At 33.0% G+C, this 23,352-nt stretch overlaps 1 long non-coding RNA gene across 1 annotated transcript in view; it reads right to left on the bottom strand.

Annotated features, from left to right (window-relative positions):
- LOC135318758 (uncharacterized) overlaps nt 1-15,581 on the bottom strand; it is a 65,398-nt gene extending 49,817 nt beyond the window's left edge. Inside the window, exon 1 of the long non-coding RNA XR_010377079.1 lies at nt 15,536-15,581. This is a non-coding gene — a long non-coding RNA (uncharacterized LOC135318758). The remainder of the gene's footprint in view (nt 1-15,535) is intronic.
- Between the last annotated feature and the right edge of the window lie 7,771 nt (nt 15,582-23,352).

Raw genomic sequence — 23,352 nt, 5'->3', positions numbered from 1 at the left:
ACACAAAAATATTAAATTGCTTTCTCATCAACATATTTCCTTTCTGAAGATGTCATAGTGATCCTTAATTACCTAGAATATTAGCTAAACTCGTCTAGGACTTCATGATTATCTACAAAATATTTCAGTTCCAACCATGCTTTACCCACCTCACTATTTAGTGTCTTCATCATAAATAATAACATGACTGTATTGCTGTACAAAATATAACAATATGTAATCTATTATAGACATGTGTATGTGTAAACGATAGAAATATGGGACATATTATAAATAATAATATTGTATTACATTATTATTTATGAGTGTAAAATTTGATAAAATCTAAAACTTCGATAAAAAATGAGAGAAATATAAATTGAAGGGCATAAATTAAATAACTGTTGTACAGTTATTATATATGATTGTAGGATAGAACCCCTGCAGAAAACACCTCGGAAAAACATAAGCAGGGAGTGTCATCACCAAAATGACAACATAGGTCATACCTGATTTGCTCCCCTTCACAAAAAGAACAACTAGTAACTATTCAAAGAATCAATAGGAAAAGAGTGCATCTGAACAATGCTAAACCAAATGGACCAAACAGATACATACAGAGGATTCTATCCAACAACAGCAGAATATACATCTTTCTCAAATGCACATGGAAAATTTTATGTAATAGACCATATGTTAGGCCACAAAACAACTCCTAGCAAACTCAAGAAGACTGAAATAATATCAAGTATCTTCTCTGACCACAAAGGCATGAAACTAGAAATATATAACAAGAGAGAAACTGCAAAATTCATGAACACATGGAAATTAAACAACAATTGCCAAAGACCCAAGGAATTAAAGCAGAAATTAAATGGGAAATAAAAATGTTTTTGAAGAATATGAAAAGGAATATACATATACATATATATATATATATAACTGAATCACTATGCTGTACACTAGAAATTAACACTGTAAATCAACTATACTTTAATACAAAAATGTTTCTTGAGATAACTGAAAATAAAAATACAACATATCAGAATTTGTGGGATGCAGCAAAAGCAGTTCTAAGATGATCATTCATAGCAATGAACGCCTAGATTAAGGAACAAGAAAAATTCCAAATAAATAACTCTAACTCTACACCTTAGGAAACCAAAAAAAGAAGAACAAACTGGGCCCAAAGTTAGCAAAAGAAAGGAGAGCAAAATGAAATAGAGAACAGAAAAACAATTGAAGATATTAACAAAACTAAGAGTTGTTTCATTGAAAAGATGAACAAAATTGACAAACTTAAGACTAATGAAGGAGAAAAGTAAAAGAACTCAAATAAAATTATACATGAAAAAGGAGACATTACAATGCATACCAGAGAAATTCAAAGGATAAGAGAGTACTATGAACAACCATATGCCAATAAACTGGATACTAAAAGAAATGGTAAAATTCTTAGAAACACAAATTTACCAAAACCGAATCAGGAAGAAACAGAAAATCTGAATAGACAAATAGCTAGTAAGGAACTGAATCAGTAACCAAAAATATCCCAGCAAAGAGAAGCCCGGGACCAGATGGCTTCACTGAATTTTACCAAACATTAAAGAAGAATTAACACCAACTCTTCTCAAACCCTGAAAACAAACAAACAAACACACAAAGACATACATTCCATGTATTTAAGAAACAGAATACTATTTTATTGTTGCCAGTTGTGCAGAGTTGGCTGGAATCTTGACGAGATTCTTAGAAGCTTTCAGACATGTGTAAGCAAATTCTGCAATACATCTTCCCCTTTGGGTAGTATTCTGGCCTTAACTTGGTTTTTCTAGGGCAGAGACGCCACCCTAGTGGGTGATGCCTACAGACTCAGCTTATTCCATTAAACATATAAGAGAGAAAAAAAGAAGCAAGGAAAATTGTACAATGTCATTCAGTTACTGCTTTATTTTTTTTCTTTTATTAATACGATGACACCACTCTCTCAATGACACATTTTCTCCTCCACTAACACCGTGTTTTCCTCTAAGTAAGACAGGAGAGGCTTAAGGTTTCCCAGAGGTCACACACACATATGTGCACACAAATTTCTCTCTAGGATATAATACAGATATATCTTCGTTTGGAAGAAAATTATATTTGTATAACATCTTCAAATTTCAAGACATGAAAAACTACAATTTCTACTTCAAACTTGAATTGATTATTATGAGATGAATTATGAGAATGTTTTTTTTCAAATGCTCTCCTAAGCATCCATATCCTGATAAATGTATTTTAAATATTTACTGTAATACTAAGAATAATACTTAGTATTATTGCTTTAATATAATATGTGTATGTACACACATCAATTCACTGAAGAAAAACTGGTTAGAAAATAAGTTTAAATCTACATCAATTGTATACCTGTAGTTTTTAAAAAATATATATATTAATATTACTTCAACATCCTCATTTTTAACACCATAGTCTGTGTTTTTTATGGTGAAATATTAACCATTGCTGACGTTCATATTTTTCTTTGATAATGTTATCTTTCCTCTAAAGCCACTGAAACATCACATTTATTTATATGGTTGATATCGAGTAATAAACTAAAAGTAATATACTTTTCCTTTTAGAACAGGATATAAACTATGGTTTACCTGTGTGAAAAGAAAAAGCAGAGCTTGTATTATTGCACTCTATCACCTTGCTCCCCGTGTTACTTTAGACCTACGGAGAACAGGAATTAGAGATTCTGGGGCCAGGGTTGGGTAGGGGTGCAGGGGTGCATTGCTGAGAATGTGAATGAAATATTGCTTTCTCTTCAGAATAATCTGAAGAAAATGAGCTGACACCAGAACCACTAAAATGCATCTGGGACAAACATGGGCATTTTCCCCACAGATGAACTATATGACCTTTCTGAGTTTGCATTCAAACCCACAGCATACATTATTCACTAAGTACATATAAGTATAGTTTTGCCCTGGGCAGATTAATCGTGGGCATTTCAATTATGAAAAACAGGCTGCTATTTGAGGTTAATGAGTCAAGATTTGTTTTAATTAATTTCAATTTTTCTTAAAATCTTTAAAGGTGTACTATATATTCTATGTACATATTTTTAGAAGAAAATCTATCCTTTAACTTTCAGTTAGTTAAGTACATATTTTAATAGAAACTGAATGGGTACAGATTTTCATGGAATTCATCTTTCTTAGCAGACCAAAAACAAGAAAAAGTGATTTCATTTCAGAAATATTTCAACAAAATGAAAAATGGAACTAGAAACTGTTATGCTACCACAACTGTAGCAGAAGCAGGGTGAATAATTTCCTGTGCATTATTCAGCCTCGGTTCCACGGGGCACAGCAGTCATCCATTCAAAACAGGAAATAACAGAAGACTGCAAAAAAGGGCTGAAAACTGTAAGAAAGCAGATACGCAGGAAGAATTTAATTATCCAAATTAGAATGTAACCAGAACACCACGGTAAGGCTCTGCAGACTGGTGAAAGCACTGCTGTGAGAATGCGTTCCTGTGATGTTATCAAGAAATCCTTCAACCATTGCCCATTTCATAAAGCACGGTTAAGAATGAGACCCACCAACGGAAATCAAATGTTATTCCAGCCTCATGACGCTCTTCTTCATTAAAATATCCCTTGAATGCTGAGTGTCATTTTTTCATGAATAAATACCTCTGACAACATAAAATGCAGAAATCACATAATCCTAATAAACATGGAGTTGTTGTTTTGAGAGCTTATTTGTATACTTACTTCATTCCTTAGCAATATGTACATGGTTTTTAGTCTTTCATATAGACAAGGAAAGGAAAAGGAGCAATGTCCTCTCTGCCATGCAGTCTTTATGGCAATAATCCTCTAATACCATGCTATGATGAGGCAAAAATGCACTATTCAGTTTTTGTAACCCTTTAGCGTTAAGAATATAAAATTATGCCATTTTTCTATGTGAACTTCATTGAATGCAAATCAATTTGCTGCTAGGAAAACAGAAGGAGAATATTAATGTATGCTGGGATCATAGAAATTACAAGCTGGATCTCAATAAAGTTAGACCTGAAAGTTAAGTGAGTCGCAGAAGAACAGGGCATTGAAATAATGACACAGTTTTTACCTCCCCAATAATCTAAGTACTGAAAATTGCCAGGTTAAACTCTACTGAACATTCCCTACATTTGCTGTCATATATTCTACAGTATGAACACATATGGGGACTAAATACACGCACATACACACACTCACACAGGCTCTCACATACACACATAGGTTCACCCGTACATTATAAACTCGGAGTTGAAATTCACCCAGCTGTAAATGACTACACAGTTTATAATATTACAGAGAAGAAAAGGAAGCTGAGTGAGCTTTTCTGCCTGGATATTTGATTGAGGAAGGCGTGTATTTTTCAAGGTTACCTGATTGTGACCCATTTAGTTGCTATATCCATTCCATCCCTTGTCCTTTCACTTTTCAGCACGCACACATAAAGACACACACACTCATATGCCAATGTACATGCACCGCACATAAATTAATCCTTTATTTTTTACAACAGAGGTTTAAGTCATATTAGGGCTGCCATACATGACTTAATATCCCATTATTCCAAAGTTTATAGGACAAATGGCTGTTCATGAAAACAGTCATTATTTCACACTTAGACAATGCAAGACTAGTGGGGCCTTGGGCACAGTTCTTTGTACTCCTGATGTCACCAGTGCATGCATTATCATTTCAGCTCAAAGAGGTAAGTCCTTACAGAACTGCATTCCAGCAAGCAGATAGCAGCAAAGACTGTGAGGTGTAGAAGTCCTCCAGCTTGCTGATAATCTCTTGTTAACATCCATATCAGAGGGTGAAAGCCAGAAATTAACCCAGGTACTCAGATACGTTTTCGAGATGTTAAATAAGAGGAAACGCTTTCAGTTTATTCAGATTATAATATAGAATTCAAAGTTTAACTCTCAAGCAGGCCAAATTAGTTAGGTCACAGGTTAGGCTAGGAAACTTCAAGACTGTAACATCATTCTTGGCATTTAAACTAGTAGGACTATCATTCTTGGTGTTTAAGCCAGCTCAATATTTATCTCATCTTATTCACAGCAATTACCAAGACTAGTTTAAGAATAACTAGCTGAAAGGGAAAGTATTATATAATCCAAAGTTTTGGTTTTCCAGAATGAAGGAGACCCTTCTGATCTCTATTTCATGAAAACTCTTTTTTTTTTTAAAAAAATGTGGTTGATTTACAGTATTGTATTAGTTTCAGGTATACAACATAGTGAGTCAATATTTTTATAGATTACACTCCATTTAAAGTTATTATAAAATACTGGCTGTATTCCAAGTGCATAACGCATCCTTGTATCTTATTTATTTTGTACATAGTAGTTTGTACTTTTTAATCCCATACCCCTATCTTGCCTCTCCCTCACTAGTTTGTTTTCTATATCTGTGAGTCTGTTTCTGTTTTGTTATATACACTTGTTTATTTTTTAGAATCCTCATATAAGTGATGCCATACAGCATTTGTCTTTCTCTAACTTCACTAAGCGTACTAGCCCACATCTGGCCTGAGGTGTATGCCTTGTTAAGACTTCAGCAGTGCAGGCATGAAGAGTGGGTGGTGTGGACAACTGTTAGCTCCTTATTACTGGAGGTACCTAGAATTCCTGAGACAAGCACAGAATGTATAAAATCAGCTACGCTATTAAATGTTCTGTTTCTGGAAGAGACGCTCTTGTAAGCACAGGTTATTTTCAACAGTATTGCTCATGGTTTCTGTATTTGGCGCTCCAGAGCCTTCTCTATGACAATCTGGGCGTTCAGAAACCCAAGCAGGAAGGCTAATTATTACAGGCATGCTCCATGAATGAGCTCTTGTCCCAGCAAAGCCATCTCATTCCTGTATCAAGCAGAAAAGCCCAACTAGTTTTAGAAGCAGATGTTGTATGGTTTATTGAGAGTGCCTATTTAATAGAAGTATAGGATTTTTCCAAGATCTAGTTAAAAATAAGTAAGAAAAAAATCCAATTTCTGTCAATTCAGATTTATGAGATTGCAGGGAACTCTAGGTTGCTGCTTTCCTCTAGCAACCCAGAGCTGCCAATTTACAAATGCTACAGAGATGAGAGTCCAGCTGGGATGGGCTGGCGCCTCTTCCCAGGCCCTCCTCTTCCCAGGATCTGGCCCCTTCCAGTCTTCAGTGCCCCGGTTGCTTTTCCTCACCTTCAAGTAGCCAGCTTTGTTTGTTTATGTGTCTATACTAACTCCAGACTTTGAAGATTTTTCTCTGTCGGAAAGTTAGTCTAATCCAAGCTACTCCACTACAGACACAATTTAGAATTGGAGCTCTTAGTGAAATCTCACTTGGATTTTTTTTATATATATAAAATTGAGCATCTTTTCATATATTTGAGTAGTCTTTATACTTACTTTTCTGTCAACTGTATGTTCATACCAATTGACTATTTTGTTTGGTTATTTTTTTTTCTTTATTGACTTTCAGAAACTTTATATATTAAAGATTCAAGGCTGTTTCCTGAAGCATGAATTGCAAGCTTTTTTTTCCTTTTTGCCCACTTTTCCATTTATCATTTTATCTTTTGAGTTGTACTCTTTTTCTTCCTCTCTCCGGCACCCGTGTGCAAAAGTGCTGGATGTGCCGGTTTTCTCTGCTGCTCCTTTTTTTCCTTCATGGCCCCTGGATTCTGAGTGATAGGAGTGTCTTCCCTAATCCAAATTAACAACAGAAAACCTCATTCGTATATTCTAACATTTTTATGATTTATTATTGTTTTATTTTAATTTTGATCAACTGGAACTTCTCTTGATTATGGTAAGAGATGTGGATCCAAATAAATGTTGTTTTCTTAATATCTATCCTGTTGTCCTGATACCATAATAAATACTAACATTTACAACTGGTTTGCGTTAATACATTTGTGCTATTGTAACTCCTCTAATCATTTGGGTCAGCTTGGAGAATTTTTCATTCTATTCCATTTTTAAAAATTTGCGCCTGTGGCAAAAGACCTTTTTAATAACTACAGATTGTTTATTTATCTTTTAAAATGAAGATACACAAATGGCCTAAAGGCACATGAAAAAACACTCAATATTGCTAATTATCAGGGAAATACACATCAAAACTACAATGAATCTCACACCTGTCAGAACGGCCATCATTAAAAAGTCTACAAGTAATAAATTCTGGAGAGGGTGTGGAAAAAAGGAACCCTCCTGCACTGCTGTAAATTGGTGTAGCTACTATGGAGTCAGTATGGAGGTTTCTTAAAAAATCGAAAATTAAGTTACCACATGTTCCAGCAATCCCACTCCCGGGCATATATCTGGAAAAGACAAAAACTCTAATTCAAAAAGATAATTGATCCCAATATTGACAGCAGCACTATTCACTGTCGCAAAGACTTGGAAACAACCTAAATGTCCACTGACAAATGAATGGATAAAAAGTAGTGGTCTGTATAAACAATGCTATATTACAAAGCCATAAAAAAGAATAAGATAATGCCATTTGCAGCAAGATGGATGGACCTGGAGATTATCGTTCTAAATGAAGTAAGTCAGAACGAGAAAGAAAAATACCATATGATATCACTTATATGTGGAATCTGAAAAAAGACACAAAAGAATGTATTTACAGAGCAGAAACAGACTCACAGACTTAGATAACAAATTTATAGATAACAAATTTTAGGAAGGGATAAATTGGGAGTTTGAAGTTTGAGATACTAACTACTATATATAAAATAGATTAACAAATTTATACTGTATAGTACAGGGAACTATATTCAATATCTTATAGTAAACTATAATGAAAAAGAATATGATAAAGAATATATGTATGTATATGTATTACTGAAACATTATGCTGTACCAGAAATTGACATAACACTGTAAACTGACTACACTTCAATTAAAAAAAGAGATCATTGTCTGAGGTTGTGGTGGAAGGAAGGATGGGTAGGCAGAGCACAGATTTGTAAAGCAGGTCTCTCTTCTGTCTGGTACTAAAATGGTGGACAGATGCCATGATTAATTTGTTCAAACACATAGAATGTACATCACCATTCAGGTGTGGGATGTTGATACGAGGGACCCTGTGGTGACAGGGTTTATACAGGAACACTGTATTTTCTGCTCAATTTTGCTATAAGCCTAAAACAGCTCTAAAAAATAAAGTTAACTTGAAAATATACACACCCGTACTGAGGGTAGTAGAGAGTCAACATACGGTGTCTATCATGTTTCTGCATTCTAGCATGAACAAGTAGAAATTTTAAAAAATTGGTACTATTCATAATATAACCAAATACATAAAATGCTCAGAATGAAATAGTTAATGATAAAATAAATAAATATGTTGTGATGGTAGAAGCCAGATTTCTCATAATTAAGGAGTAAAATTACAAATGTGCGCTGATAAACTTACTACAGTGAACAATGTGGTATTCGATTGACATTGGGTATACGGATATGCTTATGTTTATATTTGTACTTGTGAGTTACATATGCACGCAGATATCTGTATCTATACACATAAAACATATAAACGTACATAGGTATGTTCCCAGCCTCTGTCCTCTGACAAGCAAAGTAGGGGGAAGAGGTGCAGAGATGAGAACTGGTTACTTATAAGCAGACCGAAAAAATAAGTTAATATGTGAACATAATGGAAGCTGCAGTTAGAGAAGAGATTTTGCATTTCTGGCTTTAGTCTGTTCTCTCAGCAGCCTAGTGAGGAATCACTGCCATGCCAGTGTTTGACTTCACTGTCTTCCTGTCTCATAGACTTGTGCTGCCAAGCCTCTGTACTTGGAAATGGTCAGACACAAGGATGCATCATTAGGCCATAAGCCTAAGGGCTGGTATTTCCTTTGTGCAAATAAATGTTGCCAATAGTCAAAGTTCACATTTACAATTACATTTTTTACATTTTTTCCTTTTGATCCTAAGGTTCTAACACATGTTTTTTTTGATTCATAGCCTCTTTTCTGCCTTGGAGTATATAACTGACATAGAGTCTAAGGAATTTTACATCTGGAAAATTTAATATTGCACCAAAATTGGTCTAATGATTGAAGCTCTGCTCTGTTGACAAAGTGACCATTTCTCTATCTTCATGTCTTAATTTTGCTTATTATTAGACTCCTGTTTTCCTCCCTACAGATAATCTTGCTTGATCTCCTTTTTCAAACCACTTCAATATTCCTTGACATAGGCAACCGACAGAAAAGAAACCAGCATTTCTAATAAGGAAATATGGGTTTAAATGACAACTCGAAGAACTTATCTGTTGGAGGAGGATAACAAAACTGCTTGCCCTATTTAAGTCACTGTATTTTTACTAACTGCAAATGAACTTTACAGATGATATACGTAAAAGTGCACTGTAAAATTCAAAACTTTAAGTTAACATTATTTAGGACATTAAGATATAATTTATAAATGTCTGCCCTCATTAATTCATCATAACATGCTGTGTTAAATTTTACAATCAGTTTTTCTACCAGTTAAGGTATCCAAGAGTTTAAAGGTCAGTCAGGCTTTTAATACGTAAAGTATTTATTGTGTGAATATAAGATAGTCTGTGAATGATAATCCTTCTCATGTCAAGTTAGGAAAAGATTCATTATCTTTCAGATCTTTTACTCAGTATTCTGGGGGAAAAAATTCATGAATGCCTAATGGGCTAATTTTTCCCTGAATGCAAATTTCGATATTTCACAATGACTCTCTGGTCCTAATATTTTTTAAAGGCAAAGCTATTGAAGTATTATAATATCATATACAATGAATAAATATTAGAGTTTAAAACACCTTGAGCATCTAAGTATGCTGTATTCATATGGCATAGACACAGTCCATTAAGCTCTCTGAGTTTTATTTTCTCATCTGTCTTTAGAGGTAAGTTCCTAGATTCAAATAACACTTTCAATTTTGAAATGGCTGTGTTATGACAACGTAATAAAGTATAAAATAAGGAGAGTATTGGTAGAAGTTAAAGTAGCCATCCTGAAGCAAAACATGAAGCAAACGCTAAGACCAGCAGAGAAAAAGCAGAAGAAACCCAGTTCCCTGAGGAGGGACAGCTGCCAGAGCGAGCTTGGTTTGCCCATGCAGACATTTTCAAGATAGAAAAACAAGCTTCTTATTGTTAAGTCATTGTCATTAGGTGGGTGAAGTACGTGAATGATTATTTCATAAGCCACTCACTATAACAAAATTTGCAAAAGTTGTTAGCTAGACATTTTGATATAGATCCCAAACTTGTGTACATGTGCCTAAAAAAGATGCCCTGAAAAAATGTGAAATACTCACCAAATTTTCCGATATTACATAAGTAGTACTAGGAGATCTTCATTCACTGTATGTTATATTCTTATTTTCTGTCAGAGGCTGTGACAAAAGCTTAGAGGAACCAATTTGCCACTATGAAAAAAGTATTTAAAAACTGTAACTGTTTATCCATTCATTTGTTCACTTAAAAAATACTTAAGTGTTTATGTAGGGCACTATTCAAGATGGTACAGATACATAGGTAAAGAAGACAAATTCTGTATCCTCATGACATTTGAATGCTATTAGGAAAAAAGAATGAAATACAGGCACACATAAGATGATTTTTGATTATCAACCTAAATATATAATGATATGTGCCTGAGAGTGCTGTAGGAAGGGACTTCAGAATAGGTTAGGTAAGCATTTCCTAGGATGATGACACAATAGATTAAGCTGAGGATGGATCAACAGAATTTATCCAATATGAACAATAGAGAGAAGACAGACTGACAATATAGGAGAAGCCTCAAGGACCAGTGGACAAAAACAAAAGTTCCAAAATTTATGTCCTCTGAATTCCAGAAGAAAAGAATAGAGAGGAGCTAAAAGAGAATGTAGAGAAATAACAGATGAAAACCTCCTCAACTTGGCAAAAGACACAAACCTACAGATTCAAGTGCTGATTAAATTATATAAAAAAAGGATAAACCTAAAGATATCCACACTAAGACACAGTATAACTGCAAAATTAATGAAATTAAAGAAGCAGTACAAATTTTTAAAAGTAACTAGGCAGAAACAAAGCATTATTTATAGAGAAACATATTTGAATAGCAGGTGATACCTCATCTGAAATCATGAAAACCGGAAAACAACTGGCATGATTTTCAAGTTCTGAAAGAAAAGAAATACTAGCTATGAAATCAACAGCCAGTGAAATTACCTTCCAGAAATTAAGAAGAAGTAAAGACATTCTCGGGCAAAAGAAAACTGGAAAAAAATGTATTACTAGTTGACCTACCACTAAAGATAGGCTAAAGGAAGGTCTTCACACAGAAACAGTATGATAAAAGTAATAATTTGGGGGAAGTAGGAAGGATGAACAAACAGTGGAAAGAGTCAAAATATGGGTACATAAAATTATACTACCTTTCTTCTCAATACTTTTATAAATCATACATATATAAATAGACATTAATAGTTCTTTAGCCACTAAAATTTGAATTTCAAGTTAAGAAACTCCCCCACAAAAAAGATATCCCCAGACACAGACACAGGTGACTTTACTTGAGAATTCTAATAAATACTCAAGAAAATTTACTCATAGTTTTACATAACTCTTCTAGAAGCAGAAGAGGAATAAAAGCACCCAATTCATTTTCTGAGGCCTTGTATTACTCTGATACCAAAACCAGATAAAAGCAGAAAAAGAAAGAAAAAAAGGAAATTACACACTAATATCTCTGATATGATGATCTGCAAAATCTTCAACATAATATCAATAAACTGAATATAACTGTATAAAAAAGAACTGTACATCATGGACTTTATTTTAAGGATACAACATGGGTTCAATGTTAGCAAATTAATTCATGTAATTTACCATATTAAACACCTAAGAAAGAAAAATTATACAATCATATCAACTGACACAAAAAAAGTGTTTGGGTGAATAGCACAAAGATTAAAACATTCTTCTGTTTATTGCCCAGAATATTAGTGACTGTCTACTGAAAATTTACATCATCTAAATTAATATGTCTCAAAAATTAAGTTATGTGTGATACTCTTTAAAAGGTATATAAAATTTTGTGGAGTACTAATTTTGACATAAATTGTTTTTACTGTTTATTTTTAACAGGCTTTCACTTTTTATGATCATATATAACTTTATGACCCAAAAACATTTCCAACTTAAAAAAAATGTGAAGGCATTAAATTAATATTTACAACATAATTTATCGTAACAGATTTATTTTGCATGCTGAAACTGAATCACTGCTTACAATACATATGTAGGATGAGTGAAAGAATTTTTCTTTTGAGTTGATTATTATTATTACCTGAATGTTCTCTGATAATTTTATACTTTCTTTTCAAAACTTATGTAGAATTTTCTATTATATAGGAAACCATAATGTAATTTTGCTTTCTCTTGTTACAAATTACTTTACCATTAGCTTGAGAAAAAAAGCAGTGCATTATTATTCACATCATGGTTACTTCTTGATGCTAAAAATCTTATTATCTGAAAAAGAGCTTTTATTTTTTAATTACAATTGAAAATTTAACATATTTTCTCTATAAATGATAAGAGAGTTAAAGAAGGATTTTGGTGACTATATTAGTCATTGTAGTATCTGTCACATTAATGTCAGCCAAATATTAAAAGATGAAATGACTTCTGGTTTCAGTTCCAGTAAGTTAAAAGCTGGTAAGTGGCCACTCCCATCCTCATAACAAGAAAAAACATGAAGAAACTGAAAATCAGTTACTTAGTTGGACCCTTCACAGAACTGAGCTTGCACAGCAAGCAATCATCCCCGAAATCTAGAAAGACAGGCAACTCCAGAGAATCACAGGCTAAATCTGCCTTCACAGAGCAGATTCTGCTGGAGGTATACACTGGTAAAAATGCTACAATGGTAATTTTGGTACAACTCTAATAAAGTATGTCCAAGATCTATATGAGGAAAACTACAAAACTGGTGACTAAAATGAAAGAAGGATTAAATAAATGGAAAGAATCCACATTCACGGTAGAAGGAGTCAAAATTGTCAAGATGTCAGTTCTTTCCAATTTAATCTATAGATTCAACAACATCCCCATTAAAATCGTAGTAAGTTATTTTCTGGATATCAACAAACTGATTCTAATGTTTATATGAAGAGCCAAAAGATCCCCAAAACAGCCAACATCATATTGAAGGAGAGTGTTTGTTATTTTTATACTGAGCTGTATAAGCTGCTTGATTATTCTGGAGATTAATCTCTTGTTAGTTGTATCATTTGCAAATATTTTCTCCTATTCCATAGTTGTTTTTCTGTTTTATTTATGGTTTTCTTTGCTATGCAAAAGGTTTTAATTTAATTAAAATTTTTAATTAGGTCCCATTTGTTTATTTTTAGCTTTTATTTCTATCACTCTAGGAAACAGTTCCAAAAACTACTGCTGCATACTTTTTTATTTTTAAGATAAATCTTTTAAACATCATTAGCAGTAGTACACCAAAACCAAATTTTTTTTGGTAATTTGATTTAGTAAGGTCAGTGAGAATAAGGCCCAAAAGAAGTTATTATCCCAAGATCATGAAATTAGCTGTCAAACTTTGAAATGTATTATTAAAGTCTTTCTAAAAATACAGTTTCTACATACTTTTTGTCTTTTATTGGCTTGTGAAAATGGCATATGCTCAAAAATATTTATTGAATTATTTAAAAAATACAAGATAAAAGAAAAGCAATTCTTGGCTAAATCAACTAGATTGGCCCTTACATAATATCACAAACACAAATTCCTTTACTAATTTTTTGATATTTTAAGATCTTTTAATAAAAGTGCCATTTCAGTTGGTTTGAAGATTGAAACGCCTATAATAAGGAAATGTTTTTCTTAGCTTCTTTCCTCACCTCTGTCTTTCTTTCTTTTATTTATTCTTATTTATTGTGCCCAAAGACATATGCAGGGCTAATACTTTTTTTTCTGGGAGTTGACGATGTCCATTTCTGATAGACAGAAAATGGGAGGGAAAAAAACAACTTAAGGCAGAAAAAGTGAGAGTGTAACACAGAAGGCGAGAAGGTCATAAAAACAAAGACTGAATATGCTGAAACAAAACCTAGAGTGCTGTACAGTCTTGCTTAGAGCTGACTCTGCGCAAGAGCTACCTACTTTAACATGTTTGCTACATCACTTCATTCTGGGTTTTAGAGAAAGAGGCCTCTGTGTAGTCATAATATGATGATACAATCAAACACACTGTTTAGATTATAAATCTAACTCAGGAAATTTACCATCCATTCCATACGCTTGGTCATAGGGATTCAGAACTGCTAATAAAGGATTCCTGTAAACCCAACTGCAAACACTGCAAGTAAAATTAACACTAATTTTTAGAGTTCATTAGTTTTCTATTAAATCCTACAATATTTTTTAGCCCTTTAAAATGGAAAGCATGGCAAACGGTATTTAAATGATTATGCAGACTATAGGGAAAGAAGAATCACCAATTATTTTTATTATTCTATTAGAAGGACCAGAAACATAGCTATTAAGTAGCAGTTATATATGTTTCATTTCATTTCAAGTCTTACAATTTAGCATTATTTCATCGAGCGACATAAATGTTAATAATACATCATTACTGACTGATTCTACAAGTCACCACAATTAATATTTCTATGCAATTATTTTAATCAACATATTGGCTCTTACAGATATACATAAATACCTGCTTAGAGGATTATAAAATACAATAGGCATTTGCATTTCTATGTATCTTTCTGTGAACTTACACCAAGCAGTAAAATAACCTTATAGCCTAATATAGTGTTTAATAATATTTTAAAATATTTGTTTTCTTATTTCAGATTTTATTTTACCATTATTGTAATTTTATAATGGGTCTGAATTAAGTCACATATGAATCAACACTAGTAAACAGAGGTGGTGTGTACAATGAAGGGAGACTGGCCCTTCTGTAAGGGAGCAGATGTAGCGTCTTCACATTTTTCCTTAGGACTCCAAACATAACTGAAGGTCAGAGTATCAGACTTAAGTCTCTTGGTGTTCCTGTGTTGTGCAGAGAAAATGTCTAGCAATTTATGCTCTCCTGATGGCTTATCAGTGTGCTGCTGTTCCCTAAACGTTATACATTTTCTGCAAGTTACAAACCTAGACTCTACACAAGAAAATTTCCCACAGTGTGGTTCCAGTATGCACAGTGTCAAATAATGATAATTAATATATCTTTTTTTCTAAAAAACACAGTTCTCACTGAGTAAGCACATAATTTGAAAAAAAAAGATTTAAGAATGAGTCAGGGACATCTGCAAGCTAAGGTGAAATATCAGGGACTGGGGATTAACTGTTCCACTTGAAGCAACTGAAAATGCTATAAGCAATATATGAAAGAACAGCTTCCAGCTTTGTGCATCAAGAAACACGTCATAGTAATCCCTCAATGAAAGGCCTAAATGAAATGAACTCTAAAATTGCCACAGGTTACTCACTTGGCTTTCCAGGCTGCAACACAAGGGAGGGAAACCTAGATGGAGGCCTGTGTTCTTCTCGAGTTCAGAAGATGAAGCTGGGGATCTGAGGAGGCCAAGGAAGCTGGTGTATACACGGGTACTGAGGAGGGGACAGACGTGCAGAGAAAGAGAGGGCGCTCTGCCCTGAAGGTCTGCAGAAGATCCCCTTCATCTCTTCTGCCGAGTGCAGGTTAAGAGGGGAAATTATCTGAAGCTAGGGAAGGAAACACACACAAAGAGTACACTCAGAGAAAGAAACAGATCATGGTCCCATGAGCCAGAGCAGAAAAGCTCAGGATTTACTGGACATCTAGCAATCATAAAGTTATCGGCTCAGAAGTCAGGTCAGCCTGGCTCTAAACTAAAGGCTGCTACAGTGCCACAGACAAAGCTTAAAGCAAGCCTTGAAGGATCAATCTACTTCAGATTAGCTTAACTGCAACATGATAAAGCTTAAGAATATTTATAGGGTTGTAAAGATAACAGGCACTAAACGAGGTAAATTTAACAAGCTCTGGCATCCAAAAGATTACCAGACGTGGAAAGAAGCAGGGAAACAGTGAAGAAGGAGCCAACCAATTGAAACAGATCCAAAATTGAATAAATAATAGAAACAGTAGACAGGGACATAAACATAGTTTCTAAGTTTGTATTCTATATATTCAAGAAGATAGAAGGAAGATTAAACACAGTAAGTAGAGACACTGAAAATACAATTAAGACCTCAAGACACTATTTCTAGAGGTGAAAACTATAATGTCTGAAATGGAAATTAAGTGGATAAGATTAAGGTTAGATTAGATAATTCAGAGAATAAAATCAGTAAGCTTGAATATGGATTAACAAAAACTATTCAAAGTAATAGAGAAAGAAGAGTGAACAAAAACAGTGGCACACCAGTGTCAGTGGAACAATATCCACTGGCCGAATACATGTGTATTTAGTTTCCCAAGAGGGGAGACACGGCGGTGGGGGGAGAAAAATATCTGACCAAATGATTGCCAGATATTTTCTAAATTTGACCAAAAGTGTAACTTCATAGATTTAAGAATATCATCAAACTTAAAAAGAAAACCCCAAGTACAGCAAATATCTACCAGACTACAAAAAACACATCATAATCAAATTATTTAGAACTAATGATAAACACAAAATTATAAAAGCATTTGGGGGCAGGAGGGCCATATATATACAGAGGAACAAAGACAAGTTACAGTAGACTTCTCTCCAGAAAGAAGGAAATTCAGAAGTTAGTGAAGCAACATCTTTACAGAATTAAAACAGTAAAATGTGTGTGTGTGTGTTGTGTTTTGAGGGTGATGATACAGATAATCTAAAATTTTCTCCAGCAAAATAGCTTTAAAAAAATGAAAGCAATTTTTCCTGGCTTCTGCTTAGAATTGTAGAGAACTGGGAAGAGTATTACCACATCCTTAAAACACACACACACACACACACAATGGGAAAACTGCAAGTTCACAAACTTCCTAAAATCACAGGAAAGATTTATGTCTCAGGAGGCAGGCATGGGCAAACACCAATAAATAAACTTGAACTATACTAATTAACTAATGGGTGGATGTTGATTGTGGGCTGGTGGGAGAACGTGGGCTGGGCTCCTGCTCCACCTGCAAGTTGCAGATAAAGAGGCAGCATACACACTCTTGCAGAATTTTTCACCATCTATTGACCTGGGTGTTTATAAAGGAATGGTGAGATTTCAGAGAAGCTGTCCCTTGTTTTTTCAGTTTGGAGGACGAGCACAGTGCAAAAGAGTCAGTCCTGGCTTATCTCATCCGCAGGACAAATCTACCATCTGTGGGAAAAGAGGTATAAACCCTGCTGACCCCTGGACTCCTGTAAAAACTGACTGCTGCTAAGGGAAGGTTATAACAGAAAGCAATTATAAAACAAACAGAAAACTTCTAACATTAGGTAAGGGGCAGGAATATGCACTGATATGCTGGACCCAGAGCTAAAAGCTGGCAGAGACACAGGAGCAACAAGACGACCATATTTACAGTACCCAAGGACAGGGTGCCTAAAACAAAGAACACCACCCTCCATCTCTCCTAGATTAGCAAGCACCAAGTAGCAAGTAACAGTGGAATACTGATAGGAGAACTGCAAATCATGGAGAGAACCACTCTGAGGGGCAGCCTTAATGGAAGACAATAAGCTAAAAGTGGAGCAAACATTAAGAGAAACCCTCTAGCAAATTAATGACCAAAAGAAAAAAACAGAGATATGACACAGACATTGAAACTATCTGACAGGGTATTTCCTTGACTAACATTTCAAAATCTCTGACAGAAAAGGTGGACAACATTTAAGATCAGATGAGTAATTTCAGCGGAGCAATGAAAAACGTAAGAATTAAATATACTAGACATGAAAAATACAGTAATGCAAATGAAGACTGCCTCTACAAGCACATCAGCAGACTTGATACAGCTAAAGAAAAGTGAATTTTAAGATAGGTCAGCATTAATAACTTGCGATGACAAATAAAAAGATTTTTTTTTAAATATTGAAACAAAGAACAGATCATCTGTGACCTGTGGGACAATGTCTAATGCTCTAACATATGCAAAGAGCCTCTGATTAATTAAAGATAAATCTTGAAAACCCTAGGAAGTCACTAATAAATTAAAATTATAAAAATAAAGTCAATAAAAGAAATACAATTGAATCACTTAAAAAATAATTAACACAAGAGAAGGCAGAAAAATAAAACAGACCAGATAAAATAGTTAACAGCTTCCAAGATAATAAATTTTAATCTAATCATACAGAAAATTACAGTAAATGTGAACAATCTAAACACACCATTAAAATCAGAGACTATCAGTCTGGACAAAGACACAAGACCTAACTATGTGCATCCTACAAGAAATCTGCTTTACATATAAAAAAAGAGATATGTTAAAAATAAAATTATGAAAATAAAATTATTATGCAAAAAAAGCAAAATAAAGCAGGAATAGCTATATTAACTTCACAAAAGGTAGACTTCAGAACAAGGAATAGCAACAGAAATAAAATGACTAATTTCATAATGAGAAAGAGATATTTTCCAAGACGATATAGCTGTCCTAAATTGGTATACAATTATCCACAGACTACAAAATACTTACAGCAAAAACTGAAACAACTGTAAGAGGAAATACATAAATCTACAATTATAGATTCAATGCTTTAACACTGCTATCTCAAAACTGATAGAACAGAAAGTCAGTAAGGATATAGATGACTTAAACAACACGATTAACCACATAACCTAATTGATATGTGTCATTTTTGTCAATTAGAATATCACTATATTAGACAAATGAAATATGTCTTACAATATAATTACCTTTTAATAATTTAATTGTGTAAGGGTATGTTTATTATTTGTTTAACCATAATAACAGTAAAAATAGCATAAAAATAACATGTGTCATACTAAAGAACTGTGAGAATCAAGGAACTTTTTAATATATTCACAGTTTTTCATTAACACCTTAGAACAACTTTTTGCAAATAATTTAATCTTCTGGAAGCAATACTATAAAGTTTTTAACCCTGAGTTTACTCTAGATGTAAAGATATCGTTGTTAGATGTCTTTTATTTAGGGAAGAGTCAAATGTATCTGATCAACAGTGAAATAAATGTCTAATAAAACCGTTTTTAGCTTGCCAAATTTTTTTCAGAGTTGTAGTTAGAACACTGAAATAAGAACCAGTTCAGTCTGTTAGTCTGCTAACTGATGTATGATTAAATGGTGCAAAATATATATTAAATAAATTAAATAAAAAGTAAAGTGGTATTTTCCAAAATAATATAAAATTTAAGTGATGAAATTAAAATGTATTCTCAATTTTCTGATTACAAAATTCTGTTTGTTTTTCATTTTAAGTCATAGATTATTATTTTTTGTTGTTGGGTAAAACATCGCTGAGACTACTGGAAATGGTATCAAAAATCTCCAGTTACGTAGAAGGTTTAATTAGATTGAGTAAACTGATGTTAACTCCAGCAGTCATACATGGGGATTAATTAAATATAACAAGACAAAACCAGCAACTTATGACTAGTCTCCACATGCTGTAAAGACTTTAAGAATGCTTCAGAAATATGATTTATTACCTTTATTATATGGAGATCAGTACAATGCTCAGGATTTCCATATAGAAAGTTGAATTCAAGGTTGAAATATATGTTCCCATATATACTGTGGTATTTACTAGAAAAAAGATAGCAACAAAAGTAAGTTTAACTTATACTACACTTAACTTAATGGCTCTCCCAGGGTTAGAATGCTTACGCAGTAATACGGTGCCTTTGCCAAGAGACTCTTTTCTTTCCTCATGTGTATCATAAAAAATGGACTTTTTAACACATGTAATCCTTCTTAATGTGTTCAGCAAAAAAAAGCACCCTGGAGGAAATGTGTAGGACTATAAGAACTACCTTTTTGCTAATCAAGAAAATATTGCTTGAGAGGGTATAAATATCATAAAATTGGACAAGAAAGAAATTCTTAACATAATAATTAGTAGATTAGTAAAATTTTAAATCTTATGTTTTTAATATTTCCAGAGTGTTTTATTTGTACTATAATTATTTTAATTTTTAAATAAAATATTAAATAAATAAATAAATCTTTCTCTAAGTGTTATGGCTCATGTAAATACTTAATAAATTTTAAATGCATACAACATTTACAGGTACTAGATTTAAAAGACTATTAAGAGCATGGAAAGACAAGCAACAGATTGAGAGAAGATATTTGCGAAATATATATTTGACAAGGATTCATATATACATAAAAAGTATCTTCAACTTTATAAGAAAAAGACAAACAATTCGATGGAAAAACGAGCAAAAGATGTGAATAGCCACTAAGCAAAAGAAGACATCCTACTGGCCATAAACACAGGAAAAGTGTTCAGCCTCATCAGTTGCAAATCAGGGAAATGCAAAATGAAACTGTAATGAAATCATAGTACACGTCCACCAGAACATGGGAAGAAAAAAGCTGAGCAAAAACAAATTTTGGTAATGACAGAACAAGTGGAACAGTCACCCATGTCTGGTGAGGTATTAAACTGGTACAACCACATTAGACAAACTTTTGGTAATACCTAGTAAACCTTTTCATACATGCTGTATGTGCTATGATTCAGCAGTCTCCCTCCTTGGAGTGCACCTGAGAGGCATGCACACATCCCTGCGCAAATAAGTATACACAAGCATGTTCGTAGCGTTATTATTCATATGAGTCATATGCGATCGTAGCATTATTACTCGTATGAGTCATATGTGATAGTAACCCAAATGCCAGCAACTATTAATGGACGAATACATTAGAAGTCAGTCAAATAATGGAATTCCATGCAGCAAAGAAAAAGCACACACTAGTGATATAAGTAACAACATGAATGAATCTCACAATCATGATGCTTAAATGCCAGAAAGGAGAGGCTGAAGAGTGCATGCTGTCCAATTCTATTTATGTAAGCTGGATAAGCTCCTTCATGGTGACAACAGAGACTGTGGTGGTTACCATCAGGTGGTAGTAACTGCAAGGGCGCATGAAGGGGATTTCCAAAATGCTGTTAATATATATTTTTTGATCTGAGTGATAGTGTCATGAGTGTTTTCAGTTTACAAAAATTTGTTGATCAATATATCCATCTGTACATCTTATTTTGCTGTCCAATTTAAAACTTTTGCATATTTTTCTCCTGAAATATCTTTTTCTTACAGATTTGAGGAATTTATTAATGTAAATACTATATATGAGTTCTTTGTGAAAAATGTTTTGCAAATGAAAATAAATCCTTGTAAATTTAATGTTTATAATCAGTATTTTTCTCAATTTGTTGCTTATCTTTCCATATCCTCAATAATGCTTTAAATCTAGCACTTGGAATGTTGTATGCATTTTCACAAAAACCAAAAACTTAGAAACACTTCATAATGCCCTAACATTTCTCAGCTCTTGTATAGGTGTATTATATTAAAATTAAAGATTTATTCATTAAAAATGAAATCAATATTTCCATAAAAATGTACATAGCTAAGCTCAATTTTCAAAATAAATCTCAATGATGTGGTTCATTAGTAGATAGCTTTAGAATTGTTTTAATATTAGCTGATGTTTTAGTTTAAGGGCAACTCATGAATTGAGGTTAATTAATTAGCATACTATATGTAAGTGACATTTCAGTCATAACTATTGATTGAGGCTGACAGTATATAACTTGAATTGCTTTGGAGGAATATTATTTATGTAATGAATATGGGTGATAGTGACTTAATTTAAAAAGGGTTACCCAGTCTAACTATGGAAAAGACTTGGTTTCATAAGTGGATTTTAGGGACAACTTAAATCTGATGTTGCCTCTAGTTATTTCTCTCCTCTGCACTTTTCTGATTTTTACAGTTACTTCTTTGCATTTCAGGAGATGAGGGGACAGCTGCCAACAGCCTCAAAGACACATGTCCAATATTTTCTCTAATCAGTAAAAAATCTGTTTCCAGCTTCTTTGGGAAAAAAATAGTAAGAATTTATTTACTTTTTAAGGGGTTATTGCTAGATAAAACAACTGTGACTACAAAGTCAGTGTTACATTAATAATAACTAAAAGTACAATTTTTAAAATTTAAAATGTATTTGTTTATTAAATTTCCATTCTGAAATAATTATAAATTCACAGGATGTTGTCCCAAAGGAGAAAATACATGGAGCTCCAATGTCACACACTCTTCATCCTGTCCCCACAATGGTAGTATCTTGCATAACTGTAGTACAATATTAAAATAAGAAACTGACATTGATACTATCAAAAGGACAGCTTTTGAGTAGAGGAACTGTCTTTAGTGTACTGTGTAGTGTAGTGCTCCAAGACCACTATTTCAAGAATAAATGGGACATTATGAATACAAAAAAGTAGCAGAAGCTCACTAAAGATGCCAGATAAAATATGTGTGTGCATATATTCAAACCACATATATATGTAGATAGTATACACACACATGTATGTATATATAGATTTATTTTTTACTTTGGAAAATCACTTAGTTTCCTTTTAAGAATCTATACTTAATAAAAATACAAAATATATGTTAAAACTTAGATAATTATGAATTCAGCCAGCATTAAATTCACATCATATAAAAATTATCTTCCTCATACTTATTAGAACCATGATAATGATTATCTTGCCACTAACTGGGTATTCAAAGGGTATGAATGAGATCAATATATTGAACACCAATAAGAGTTAAAGGTTTAGAGACCATTTTTTGAATGACAATATAATTATTATATGTTATAACAGGAATTGAATTTTCATTGATTGACATAATTCAAATTTCAAGCAAATGATCTATAATAACTCAAAAACATCATTTTAGCAATGTAATTACCACTGAATTTCAAAAATTTTAAGAAAATTCATACTAGTCATTAATGATCACATCTGCATAACACATAAAATAATATTTTAGATTAATCAATATAATAAATGTCAGTTTTCTTTATCAAATGAATTAGTAATGTTTTTGATAATTTCAAAAGCTATATATGTGTTTTTGTTAATAACATAGATTATTTTATAATTCTTATATTTGGAAATACTTAGTAAATGTAAGTTGCAAATTTTCTTCTTTAGGAGGAAATAATAGCTAATGTAATTATTGCACAGTTGTATTTAAGTCTAAAATGTTACTATTCACTTGTTTTTTGTCTACAGTTTTTTTTTCTCTTTTGTTCCTCTCTCACTGCCTTTTCCTCACTGCCTTT

This window comes from Camelus dromedarius, chromosome 21 (assembly GCF_036321535.1).
Source record: "Camelus dromedarius isolate mCamDro1 chromosome 21, mCamDro1.pat, whole genome shotgun sequence".
Classification (NCBI taxonomy): Eukaryota; Metazoa; Chordata; class Mammalia; order Artiodactyla; family Camelidae; genus Camelus; species Camelus dromedarius.
The sequence above is the reverse complement of the archived record's forward strand: the minus strand, read 5'-3'. Positions and strand labels throughout refer to the sequence as shown.